The following is a 12679-nucleotide window of genomic DNA, read 5'->3' on the forward strand; positions in this document are numbered from 1 at the left end:
TTCTTTAAAACTTTTCAATAAGTCAGTAAGTTACAAAAGTGTAACTTATTAACTTTTTGCTCTCACATTAAAAGTAATCTCAAACACCTTATTCCTTTTAAAAAAGTTAATAAGTAATCTCAAACACCCCCTTAATGTAAAAAGGTGAAGAAAACCTTAACATCATCCGTAATCATGTCGGTTCTATAACAAAAGACATTCTTGACGATAACACGTATACTTTAAAAAAAGTACTATTCAATTAAACTTAACGAAATTACAAAAATATTTGTGTACACATTTGTAGCTGCATATAACTCTACGAAAGTACCAAACCAAAGATGATTGCTAGGTGGATATACGCTACATTGAGAGTAAATTTTTAAAGAAAGTTCAAATCACAATTAAAATGATTTATGAACTAGTCGGCAAATGATTGATAAGGTATGAAAAAATTAAGTTTTGGGTTGACTAACAGGACACATTTAACAAATGGGTTAACACAAACACAACACGTTTGATAAATTGGTTAACCTATTAACCAGTTTAAAAGTTATTTTAATTAAAAGTTCATATTCATATTTTAAAAAGGTTGTTATAAAGTGTTTTTAAAGTTTAATCATAAATCTTTGGAAAATTGGATTTTAATAATCCCAACTTTACGCAGTTGGCCAATAATAATCTCAACTTTGAATATAGCTGTAACTGGTCCCAACTTTCACACTATTTGTTTTCATTGAACCTCCGTTAAAAAAAACTTAACGGCGTTAAGTTTTTTCAAATTTCAAATTGATATTTTAGGGCTTTTGATCAGAATGACTATATGAGTCGATTGATGTAAAACTTACCTCCAAATAGTGGTCCAAACGACTAAAGGATGCTTTAGTTCCGATATTTAAACTATTAATTAACAAAAATCAAGCTGTTTGAAGCGCTATTTGAAGGTAAGTTTTACATCAATCGACTCGTATACCCATTCCGATCAAAAGCCCTAAAATATCAGTTTGAAATTTGAAAAAAACTTAACGCCGTTAATTTTTTTTAACGGGGGTTCAATGAAAACAAATAGTGTGAAAGTTGGGACCAGTGACAGCTATATTCAAAGTTGGGATTATTATCGGCCAACTGCGTAAAGTTGGGATTATTAAAATCCAATTTTCCTAAATCTTTTAACTAAACTTTCATTGGGTTTTCGTTTCTTAGCCCAATATAATCTAAGATCAAATTGTTATGTAATAGATAAGCTTTTTGGCCCAAAACTCCGAAAAAAGTATTAAGGTCCAACTTGCTTACGAAATCTTTTGTGAGCACAAAGTCACAAACTTTATTATATTTATATATTTTATCTTAAGTGTAGTATTTCGGCAGAGAATTATATAAATTTACCTTAAACGTTATTCGAAGACTTAAATTTAGACATTCATAATATATCTTATGTACAATATTTAACTAAATTTTTTATAATATGTTTAAAACCAAAATTAACTAAATAAATATGCAAGACACTCTAATTATAGATTTATAGATAATGTAACAATTAGTATTGATTTTAGGTTCGTTTGAATACTAAGTATTAGTACAGTGAAAAGGCACCGGGCCACGATGGTTATACTTTTAAGTTCGTTAAAGAGTTTTGGTCCTTTAGAGTCTTCTTGAAGACGACTTTGAGAATGCCATGGATTACTTATATGAGGCGGTCGATATGAGCTTGGGATGCAAATTTTCGTTTATTGCTGTAATTCCTAAGAAAACGGATCCTTGGTCTCCAAAGTTATCTTATAGGTTCTTGCAATTAGATTGAAAAAAGGTTATATGTTCACTTGTTGATGAAACTCGGCTTTTCTTCCTAACAAAAACATATAGGAAGCGTATCATATCATCAATGAGACTTGTCTCTTGTTTAAAGAAGAAACATAAGGCAATAATCTTCAAAATTGATTTCGAAAAAGCTTTTGAATCATTGCATTGAGAATTCTTGAATAATGTTATAAGTTAAGTCATTGAGTCATATGAAGTCTCCTTCACGTTGGAGAAAATGGATTTGTGGTCTCTCTGGGGCTTGCACCTCTAACAAAGGAATTCAATATAAAAAGAAAAGTGTTAAGGTGACTTAATCTCACCTTATTTATTTTTTATATCATAGCTATGGAAGCTCTAAATATTATGATGAAACTTGTCATGAATCCGTGTATCTTTCATGGAGTGGAGAATCCTAACTAAGGTCCGTTTTTATCCCTTTTATTTTCTTTTTCTGACAATAAATGCTATATTTATCGGTGATTGGTCTTTCGATAACTCTAAAAACATGGCAATATTGCATCGATACTTTTTCTTAGCATCCGAGCTCAAAGTTAGCTATTCAAAAAGTCGATTATTTGGCGTTGGCGTCGGCTAATAAGAACTATTGATATGTTTAACACTACCGATGTGAATGATATTGATTCGTAACCCCATAATTGAGGGGTCAAAGTCTAATTGAAAAACATTTTCTTTTGGTTCGCTTTAAGCATTTAAATATGCTTGCAAATCTGGCTAGCGAATATATATATATTCTTTCCATATTTGGCATATAGGTTTCCTAATTATAGCAAAAATAGTAAGGATTGAGATAAAGAGGCAAAATTCCCGTTTGACTTCTTGAAACATGTTCAAAACTAGCGGATTTGAATTTTTAAAATATATAATTGAGAATGAAAACATGCATGTTGTGTTCTACAAAGACAATGTTTTAAAAACTGGTTATTTAGTCATGCCAGGTCGGGTTTAGAAATGAGACAACATGTTTTATCTGGCAGTTCAACCGTATTGACTAGTTAACCCTATAATTCCATAAAAATACATGAAAAAGTACATGATTTAATAATAAAAAAAATCCAAAAGTTAATCCATAAAAAAAATCCAAAAGTTGCTCGATGGCAATATTGAGAGTAATTTGATTTGATGGTAAATAAATCGAATGGCGATGTTAAACTGATCAAAGGCCTGTAGATTAAAACTTAAAATCGGGAGGTAATGGTTCATGGATGGACCGCTAAAAGTCTTGGGCCTAAAGGCGACTTGAGCTTAAATAAGTACAGCGGTACAAACCGGTATTACTGGCAATTCCGGTGGTTCAAACTTCTAAAAGGTACCGGCTAGTGAGTGGCAACTAGCCAACTAGTATTACCAGCCAGCACAAACCAATTTTTAAAACGTTACAAAGTATAATACGATAGAACTTATCAATAAAATTGTAAATAATTTAGTAATAACCACATTAATATATTTAATAAGATGTTTTATTATTACTGTTTTAAGTTCTAAAACCCATATGGCTATCAAAGAGATTGGGGGTTTAAGTCTCGTGGTGTGTAAAGTGGTGTGTCATCCCAATTCCCAAGAGACTAGAGTTCGAGTCCCGTGTTGAACAATGTTGTGGTATTAGGATTTAGGAGTAGATTACATTAATATTGTCGTTCGAAAATAAAATAAAGACCAAAATCGTTATATACATAAATGGAAATCATTTGACATACCAACTTGAAGCATGGTCCAGAAATGGTTGTAAAAGATGATAGACTACATGCATAGAATATATTCTCTATATTGATTAGATAGGGATGTAATATGGGGTAGTCTTGGTAGTAGATGAGCATGCAAACTGCCCATAATTATTCTGTGTTTCCTATAAATACAGGTTTTGGGACATGTGGATGATCAAATCATCACAATATATACAAAGAAAGAAATATTATATAAGGAGGGATAATCTTACATGAAGAGAATGAGCGTTTGGTTTAGTAGCCAAGGATGACTTGCCAGCTCCATCACGACTGATCTGGTTCACTCTCTAGATCTACGAATTGGTTTCTGGCAATCATCCTGGCTAACTTGACAAGCTCTTCTCATTCATGCTAGATCGTCTCTTCTTTCCCACATGATAACTTCGTTTTGCGAATGTCACTCTCTCAATCAGTTATGTTACAATGAGGACGGTTTTGTTGTTTGGTATGTGATCTTGTGCTTGATGAAATATATTAATTAGTTTTTGTTAGCAGTTTTTATTTCTAAAACGGAAAATCTAACTTTATTCATAAATCACCTATTTTGATAACCTTGAGGCAAAGCCATATCCAGTCGGGCAGTCGGCCAGACCAAAAGCTCTTTAATGTTTACTATAGTTATCTTTAGTAGATATCATTTGATTATGTTTCTTTTGTAAACATCTTTCATTGTATTCCTAAATAATACTTGGCGGATTTTACACTATTGTTTAGTGTTGTCGCCATATTCCCCTAATTCCTTGTGAGAATTAGAAAGACGTTGTCAGGTTGACAAGGGTGTGATGATTTGTGGAAGACGAAATTTGGTATTGATGGTTCGATGTCATATTTACTTGATTCAAAAGATACGAAATGAATTCAGATTCACGTTCTTAAATCTTAATATCGTTTAGTGTAAACATTTGTCTTATTTATATACCGACATTTGTAAGCATTGAAATAAACACGTGAATTACTAACGATAAGATTTGGAGGTTCCTCAAATTTGGCAAATTTGAAATGTGTGTTCCTATATGTCATTACAATGTACACTTGACCGGTCTTTGTGGGATTGTTTTCAGTTCCTATATGGATTGCTCCCGCAATGGGTGGCGATATTTGCAGTTAATTTTATGACAAATAACATTAAAGTGTTTTAATTCTTCGAATTAATCTTATGAAAGTTAGTTTGTTTGACGAAGAGATGGGTCTCTTTTTTCATGTTTGTTCACTTATTAAACAAACGACCATAAACAAGTTTACCATCAAAGAGATTACAAACAGGTCACTGAATGTTCGGTTCATTTATAGGCTTAGTAAAAGCGAAAAGGTATAAAATAATTAGTGTAAAACGTGTATCGAGTTAACTAATCAACTTGTCAGTTGTCGCAGTACAAAAAATTGACCACTTTACTTGTTGGGCCATTTGGCCCATTACCCAATCTGCCAAATCCTGCCCATTTTTATGACCTATGAGGCTCTGATGTTTAATTTTTTACCACTTTGGATCTACATTTTCTTTTGGGTGAAGTTGAGGCTTAGAGGTACACACCAAAACCAGTTTATATTTAAAATCGATATCACCGATTTAGTTGAAACCAGTCTCAACAGATCAGCCAATTTGAAACCGGTTAGAGATATAACCGTTGGAAACAAGGGCGAAGCTTCATTGAGGCCCGGGGTGGCCCCGGCAGTTATGTAAATTTACCCGTTTTCGGCCGAAAATTTTTATACGTAGTGTAAGTTTAACCTTTTTCGGCCTTTTTTGCCACTGATTGGAAACCGGTTAAAACCGAACCGAACCGGATTAAAACAAGTTTCAAACTGAACCATATTATTTTTTTAAAAACATCTGAACCAGTTTAGACCGACTCGGTTTTGAATCACTTTAACTCGACCCGACTTAGTTTTTATCCAAAAACAATTTACGCACTTGTAGGTGAAGCAATGGTTATGGTTTTGCTTAGCATGATGTGGAATCCTTAAATAACAGGATATGATAACACATAATAATATATGTGGAGAATTGAGATTGCCCCAAACAGAGTATTAACACCTCATTATTTTCCTCATTTATGCATATATCGGCTGTCATGACATGTAAATATGTAATACTAGAACATGGGATTTATTCACTCTTACGACATCTGACAAGACACAATCGACAATAATATTAATAATAGAAAACTTTGATCCCGTCCTAGTATAAAACTTCGATATATATATTTTATTTTATATTATCATGTAAACGTTTATTGTGTTTTTCTCTCCCTCACATGATTAAATGAGGTTTTTCAATCAAGGGGTTATGCGCTAGAAGTCACATGCAAGAGAGACACTAAAGAATCTCAACTTACTTTTTAACAAACTAGCTATACCGATACTCGAAGTACTCGACGGGTATTGGGTCAAGTACGAGACTGTGATTACCAATACTTGTCTCATTGTCATACCTCTTCTTTTCAAATGGTAAGAACAACCTAGCAATTGCATAACATCGTCTTGCGATTCGTTAAGTAGAAAACGTTTTGAAACTCAAGGTTCCATTATTGTAATCTTCTAATAGTAAGATTATTATTGCTAGATTTTAAACTTTTGTTTTAACAAAATAATGGTTAAATTTAGTCTTGTGTAATTTAAAAAAAGATCAACACTTTGTTTAAACCTTTACAACTTAGTGGTCGGTGTTAACAAAATAATTTGTTTTTCAGTGAATCATATAGCTTGAATCTATCACATATTTTACTTAAGATGAGGTGTCAGAGGAAGAGGAAATGCTTAACTACAGTCTACATGTTATTAAGTGGTAATATCAACATATGTTGACGACGTATAAACTCCTAACAATGTAATGTGTGAACATCGACAATATGTTCAATTTAAGTAGTCGGAAATGTATTTCGACTAAATTAAAGTGTTATCTTCATGACGACAGAGTGCAATGTGATAACGTTTTAGCCACTCGTACCATTATTCAATCTTAAAGACTTAAACCACCGAATATAAGCATCAAACTAGGTGTAGACCAAATCCTTTTCTCCCAAGTTTCATTAACCATGATCGTTTATTAGTTGTGCTCACTTTTATGTAAATTAAAACATTGTAGAACACCACTAACAAGTAACAACTTTTCTTGTAATTTTACATTTTTACAGACGATCAGTATGTATGATAACCGACATCACAAAAACCAACTTGCGATAATATCACTGCTCTCAAAGCCTTCAAATTTCCAATACGTTACACTAGTCAATCAAGCATGTATTAAATTTTGTTACAAAACCTCCCGACAAAAACCAACATACCAAAATAGCTTGTATATCAGTTAATAAACCATGCTAGAATATAATAATAATAATAATAATAATAATAATAATAATAATATCTGTAAAACGTGATTGTTTTGGCACATGTATCTAGAACACTAGAAGACATCCAAAAGAAATGGGTAGTCTAGTCTCATGATTCATCAATTATTAGTGGTGACATTATATATTATTAATATTTATAATTATAACTTAAACTAGGTAGGTGTGACTCGTAAGATTGAACCTTTCCAGTCTTCTATACACCTTTTCTTAATCCAATTATATCCCAATATTAAAACACCAATCCCCTTGTTATTAAGGTTGAGGGTTGTGGGGGGCTTTAATGGAGGTTTTAATGAGGGCTCCAACCAATAATATTATGACGTGTGGCAGAGAGAGAAATTGGATAAGGGGGGTGTTGGAGCCCCCGTTGGAGCCCCTGGCCCTGGTGTGGAGGGGCTCCAGCAGGGGCTCCAGCGAATTTTTTTTTTATTTTTTTATAAATATATTCAAACAACGTATTATTAAAAAAACTCATAAATTATTAAAAAAAACACACATTAATAAAAAAAAACCATTAATATCTAAAAATAAAATAAAAATTAAAGTACTAAAAAAAACATTATTCTTATTCTTCGGCTTGGTCTTCTTCGATCAACCTCTTTCGGATACGTTCCTTTTGCTTTTCCATTAGCATTTGATCGACCGGATTTAGGTTACTGAAGTCTCTAGTAAGAAAGTCCAAATCTCTCATTCGACTTTTTTCCTTTTTGTCATTAGAGACCACCTCCATGGTTTTGTTGAATTTATTGAGGGATTCAACAAGATTGGCGATGTTACGGCTTCCCCCTCAGCCGGTTTTTTCCCCTTGGCGTCCCTTCCCAATGGCCGCCTCCTCGGCGGTGAAGACGTTTCCTCCTCCGCAATGTTTAGGTCGAATCCAACGCGGCAATCCGACCCGGTTGAAGTGCTATACGCTCCAGACGAACTAGTTTTAGTCCGTTTCGCCCTTACTTCCCATCAAAGTCCGGCGCCACCAGCTCAACCCACTTGGAACACCTTTTCAACCTCTCCCACAACAATAAATCGTCCCACGTCTTCACCATCCCATACCTCCGCAAACACTCCTGCTTCCACTTTTCGACCGTGAAATTGTAAACCGCCAAATCATCACTGCCACTTGGTCTCATACGACCGCTATTCCTGTTGAAAAGATTAGTAAACAAGCCAACAAATTTTCTGATTTCGGACCACCGACCCGAAATCATATCGGCGTTCCGCTCTGTACTCCCAACGAGCATGTAGAACGTCTCCCTAACCTTTGTCCAAAAAATCTTGCTCTTTTGGTAGTCGGCTGCAAAATGAATAAATAAATTAGATTTCCATTTAACTTTTATATTTAACTTTTTTATTAAAAATCATTTTTAAAAACGTTAAAACAATTACCGCAACGTCGATCCTCAGAAATGACTATCCAAGCCCGACACAAGGCTTCCTTCTCATCCGATGACCACGGAGTGGCTTTCCGTTTCGTCCTCGGAGTCGAAGCCGGTCCCGACCCGTCCGTTGCAAGTTGTTTTTTCCGGTGGACGCGTCTTTTTGGTCCCGTAGCTTCACCGTGTGATTCTTGTGTCTCCGGAACAACAAAGTTAGGAGACGGTTGTGTGTTGGATGGTTGAAAGCCGGATGATTCTTGCGGCTCCGAATAAAACATCAGTTGGTGCGGTGACGACCATAAATCGTCGTCAATATAATCTGAATCAAGGTTTGGGTACCAATTTCCAGCCAATTTTTTTAAAAAAAGTTGAGAAGATGAATTGATTTTGGGTGAAGGTTTGAAGTTGTGGTATAAAAATGGGTGAAATGGGGTATTATATAGAAAAAATTTTTTTTTTTTAATTTAATAAGAGCCCAACGGCTCTTTTTCTAAAATTCAACAAGTTCCTCTCTCTCTTCTCCCGCTAACAGGCTCACGCCTGCATGGATTTTCGCGTTAGCGCCCCGTTAGCGCCCCCGTTAGCGCCCCGGTGGTATGGTGTTAGCGCCTGGGGGCGCGAGCGGAGGGGCTCTAGCGCCCCCGTTGAAGCCCCACACCCCTCAGCCTAATATTCAGCTTAGCAAATACTCCTTCAACAAGCTTCACAAAATCAATCACAAAAAAATATGCATTCTTTAAATCCATCTTTCAAAACTAATATAAGAAAAAATTACGGTAATTATTTATACGTTCATACTTAGTTACGTTTTTCATCAATATATTCAGAAAGCATTATGTTCATCATTTATGTCTTATTTTCGTTGCAGGTTACACCCGAATGCTGCCGCTGTCACTGTCACCCTTACCTAATCCCCACCGTCTTAAAATATCACTCGCATGTCGTTATGATATTTCTCCTCTGAACACAACTAACCAGACACTATCACTGTCATTAACCGCCGGAGCTGCACAACACCTCGCCGCGAACAACCTCCGTGACACCACGGCAATCGCGTCGTCACGCGCAGCCGAGATCTATAATCTTAACATCTTAGCGGATCGAATCGAGGACGATTCGAATAACGTGACGTTCGTAATATTATCTCGTGAACCGGTGATTCCGGTCACCGGTAACCGGTTTAAAACTAGTATTGTGTTCGGTGAATCTAAAGGAACTAATAATAATAATAATAATAATAATATGTTGAATGTGTTCGGTGAATCTAAAGGAAATAATAATAATAATAATAATAATAATAATAATAATAATAATAATAATAATAATAATATGTTGAATGTGTTCGGTGAATCTAAAGGAACTAATAATAATGATGTTGATAATGATAATAATAATAATAATAATAATAATAATAATAATAATAATAATAATAATAATAATAATGTGTTGTATAAGGTGTTAGCTGCATTTGCGTTTAGGAATATTAAAGTGACGAAGATAGAGAGTAGACCGAACCTGAACCGGCCGGTTGGAAGGAAGAAGCGGTTCGAGTATGTTTACTTTGTGGATTTTGAAGCTTCAACGGCGGATGTTAGAGCTCAGAACGCCATGAATGAGGTGGAAGAGTTCACGTCGTTTGTGAGGGTGTTAGGTAGTTATCCCATGGATATTGTTAACGGTTATTGAGGGTAATTACGTCATTAAATAATGTAAAAATTTCAGGTTAGAAAATGCTATTGTATTGTGAGGTTACTGTACAATAATCTGATTAACCGCTTAACGTACGATAGGTACGCTACATGTTCAAAGACAAAAAACAAAAACACTCAAAGGCAAAAATACTAAAACGCTCAGCCAAAAACCTAAAACGCTCAAAAACAGTTTCGTGAAGAAAAGTAAAAAATTGATCGATTAACGATTCAAAACTGTTTATTACGGTGAACCAATGATTAATTGGATATGTATTGACGATTTCGAGATCTTGTGATGTGATTTTATGGATCAATTTCATGAATATGAATATAAGTATTCTTGTACCTAATGTACGTTATGCAATTATTGTATTTTATCTTTTCTCATAAAATATAAATTATAAACCACATGTTTTTTTTTTTTGTTTTTGATAATACGAAACTCATATTGTAACCATTTTGTGTGTTACAATTTATAAAACAAACAAAGTCCAATATCTACGTTCATAAGTGATAAGGGTGTCATGGGTGGGCTAAAGGTAGACGTCTCGGGTACCCTGGGTACTTCTGATACACCGGCCCAGGGGCATAGGCAGCTTTTGAGGAACAGGTTCAGTCAAATCCGTACAAAATTTTGTTTTAGTGTTATATATTAGTGTATTTTGACTTTAAACCCATAGTAAACACAAATCGAAGTGATAAACAGTCGGTCGTTCGTCCCTCAAAATTTTCCGAACCCGTAGGAAAAAATTTCTGGCTACGCCACCGCCACCGAATTCTTCATTTCCTCGTTGGGTATCAATTGCGGGTGATACAACCTGGAGAAAGGAGATAAGAGAGTGAGCATGTTTGGGGGTGTATGTGAGAGGGGGAGCAGAAGGATTGAACGGACAATGTGGCGCCGATGGGTCCATGTTTCGACGGGTTCAAGAACAACATGATGAGGTGGTGGCCGGTAATTGTTTGTCTGGCGAGTATGGGCCAGTTGCATCTCCAAGGGCGGACCCACATAGAGTGGGTCGGGTCAACGAACTCCATTTTTTTCTTAAATTAGTATATAAGGTATATTATAATTTGCAAGGACCTTTTAAAAATAATCATATTATAAAGAATAAGGTCATAGGTTATCGCATGGATGTTAACGGTTGAAGGATAACTAATTGATAGAATTTGCTCCTACTTTTAATTTCCGAGGACATGCAAAAAGCGATAATAGATCTCGTCGTTAAAAAACGTTAAAACACCCACACACACATATATATATAGGATTGATTTATTTTAAGAACCACTTTGAGTTTTAAAAACTCGAAAGAACTCAACGTAACAAAATTTTTTAAAAAGTGTAATACGTAAGTGTAAGTGATGTACAAAAAATTACGGTATTTTTTTACACGCCGAATCGATTTTTTACACATGCATAACTAACGTTTAAACTTGTGCAATTATCAAAAATACATGTTCTCTCTCCTGCTTCATTTTTTAATTGAATTTAATCTCAGCCACATATTTCATATCATTTAATTAAATGTGTGGTTTAAAATTGAGTTCTTAAAGTTCTTAAAACTCACATAGTATATAGGAAAGGGATATATATATATATACAGGGAAGAGATATTTTGAAAACCAAGTTATAAGAACTTTGAGAACTGAATATCAACCACTCATTTAATTTAATAGGGTAGAGATTTGTGGTTGTTATTAAAACAAAATATAAAATTGAGTCTGAAAGAGAAACAATAACATTAAATTATGAAAGGGTATTTAAGTAAAACTAAACATCACATCAAATCTTTTATCATATTTCTTTATTACAATTAGTATCTTATTTATTAAATTACAATATTTTTAATAATATAAGAACAATATACTTGTAAAAGAAGGTTTCATTATTTATAAAAAATATGTTTATTTAAAAAAAAACTTTAATAAGCTATACACATGTAATAATCGTTAACATAGTTTTCTTCATTCCTTATTCATTAACAATTCTCTTACTTTTGAAACCGTTTTGGGCAATCCGTTTTTTTTTTCTTTTTTGCTCTCTACACACATGTTGGGATTTACATCCAAAAACAGATAACTTACCCATACAAATTAAACAAATCACTCAAATAACACAAATAATTATAGTTGTTAACTAAGTACACAAATTACCAAAGTACTACATAATACATAAATGACATAAATTACCCAAATTACATCTACACTAATTATACAAATTACCAAAATTACTAAATAATGCGCAAATTACCCAAATTACATCTACACCAATTACACAAGTTACCTAAATAACTACACAATGCACAAATTACATCAATGACCCAAATTGCATCTATACCAATTAAACAAAGTACCTAAATCACTACACAATGCACAAATTACATAAATTACCCAAATTGTATCTACCCCAATTACACAAAATTACATAATTTACCAACTCTATATATTACTAAGGTACATAAATTATGCAACTCAAAAAATACATATTACATAGAATACACAAATTACACAAAATAGTATGTATGTGTAAGTAAAAACCATCATTTAAAATATATATAATCCACGACTCTTTCTTTTTAGTTTTGTAAAAACGCACCTGAACAAATAAAGTTTGTATCAAAAATGTTAATTAAATATGAATAAAGATTTCCAATTAAAATGGTAAAGTAATAAACTGGTTGTTAAAAAAAAGCAAGTAACAGCTAACTAACCAAGAATTTAAATTTTGAAGATATGATGATCGA

The 12679-nt window shown here is 33.7% G+C and overlaps 1 pseudogene; it reads left to right on the forward strand.

Moving 5' to 3' along the window:
* The first annotated feature begins 2991 nt into the window (after positions 1-2991).
* On the forward strand, positions 2992-9930 carry LOC143606032 (arogenate dehydratase 3 pseudogene; annotated as a pseudogene).
* Positions 9931-12679: the final 2749 nt, after the last annotated feature.

Source organism: Bidens hawaiensis, unplaced genomic scaffold, assembly GCF_021521415.1.
Source record: "Bidens hawaiensis isolate Kalapana, Puna unplaced genomic scaffold, B.hawaiensis_p1.1 tig00072611_1, whole genome shotgun sequence".
Taxonomy (NCBI): Eukaryota; Viridiplantae; Streptophyta; class Magnoliopsida; order Asterales; family Asteraceae; genus Bidens; species Bidens hawaiensis.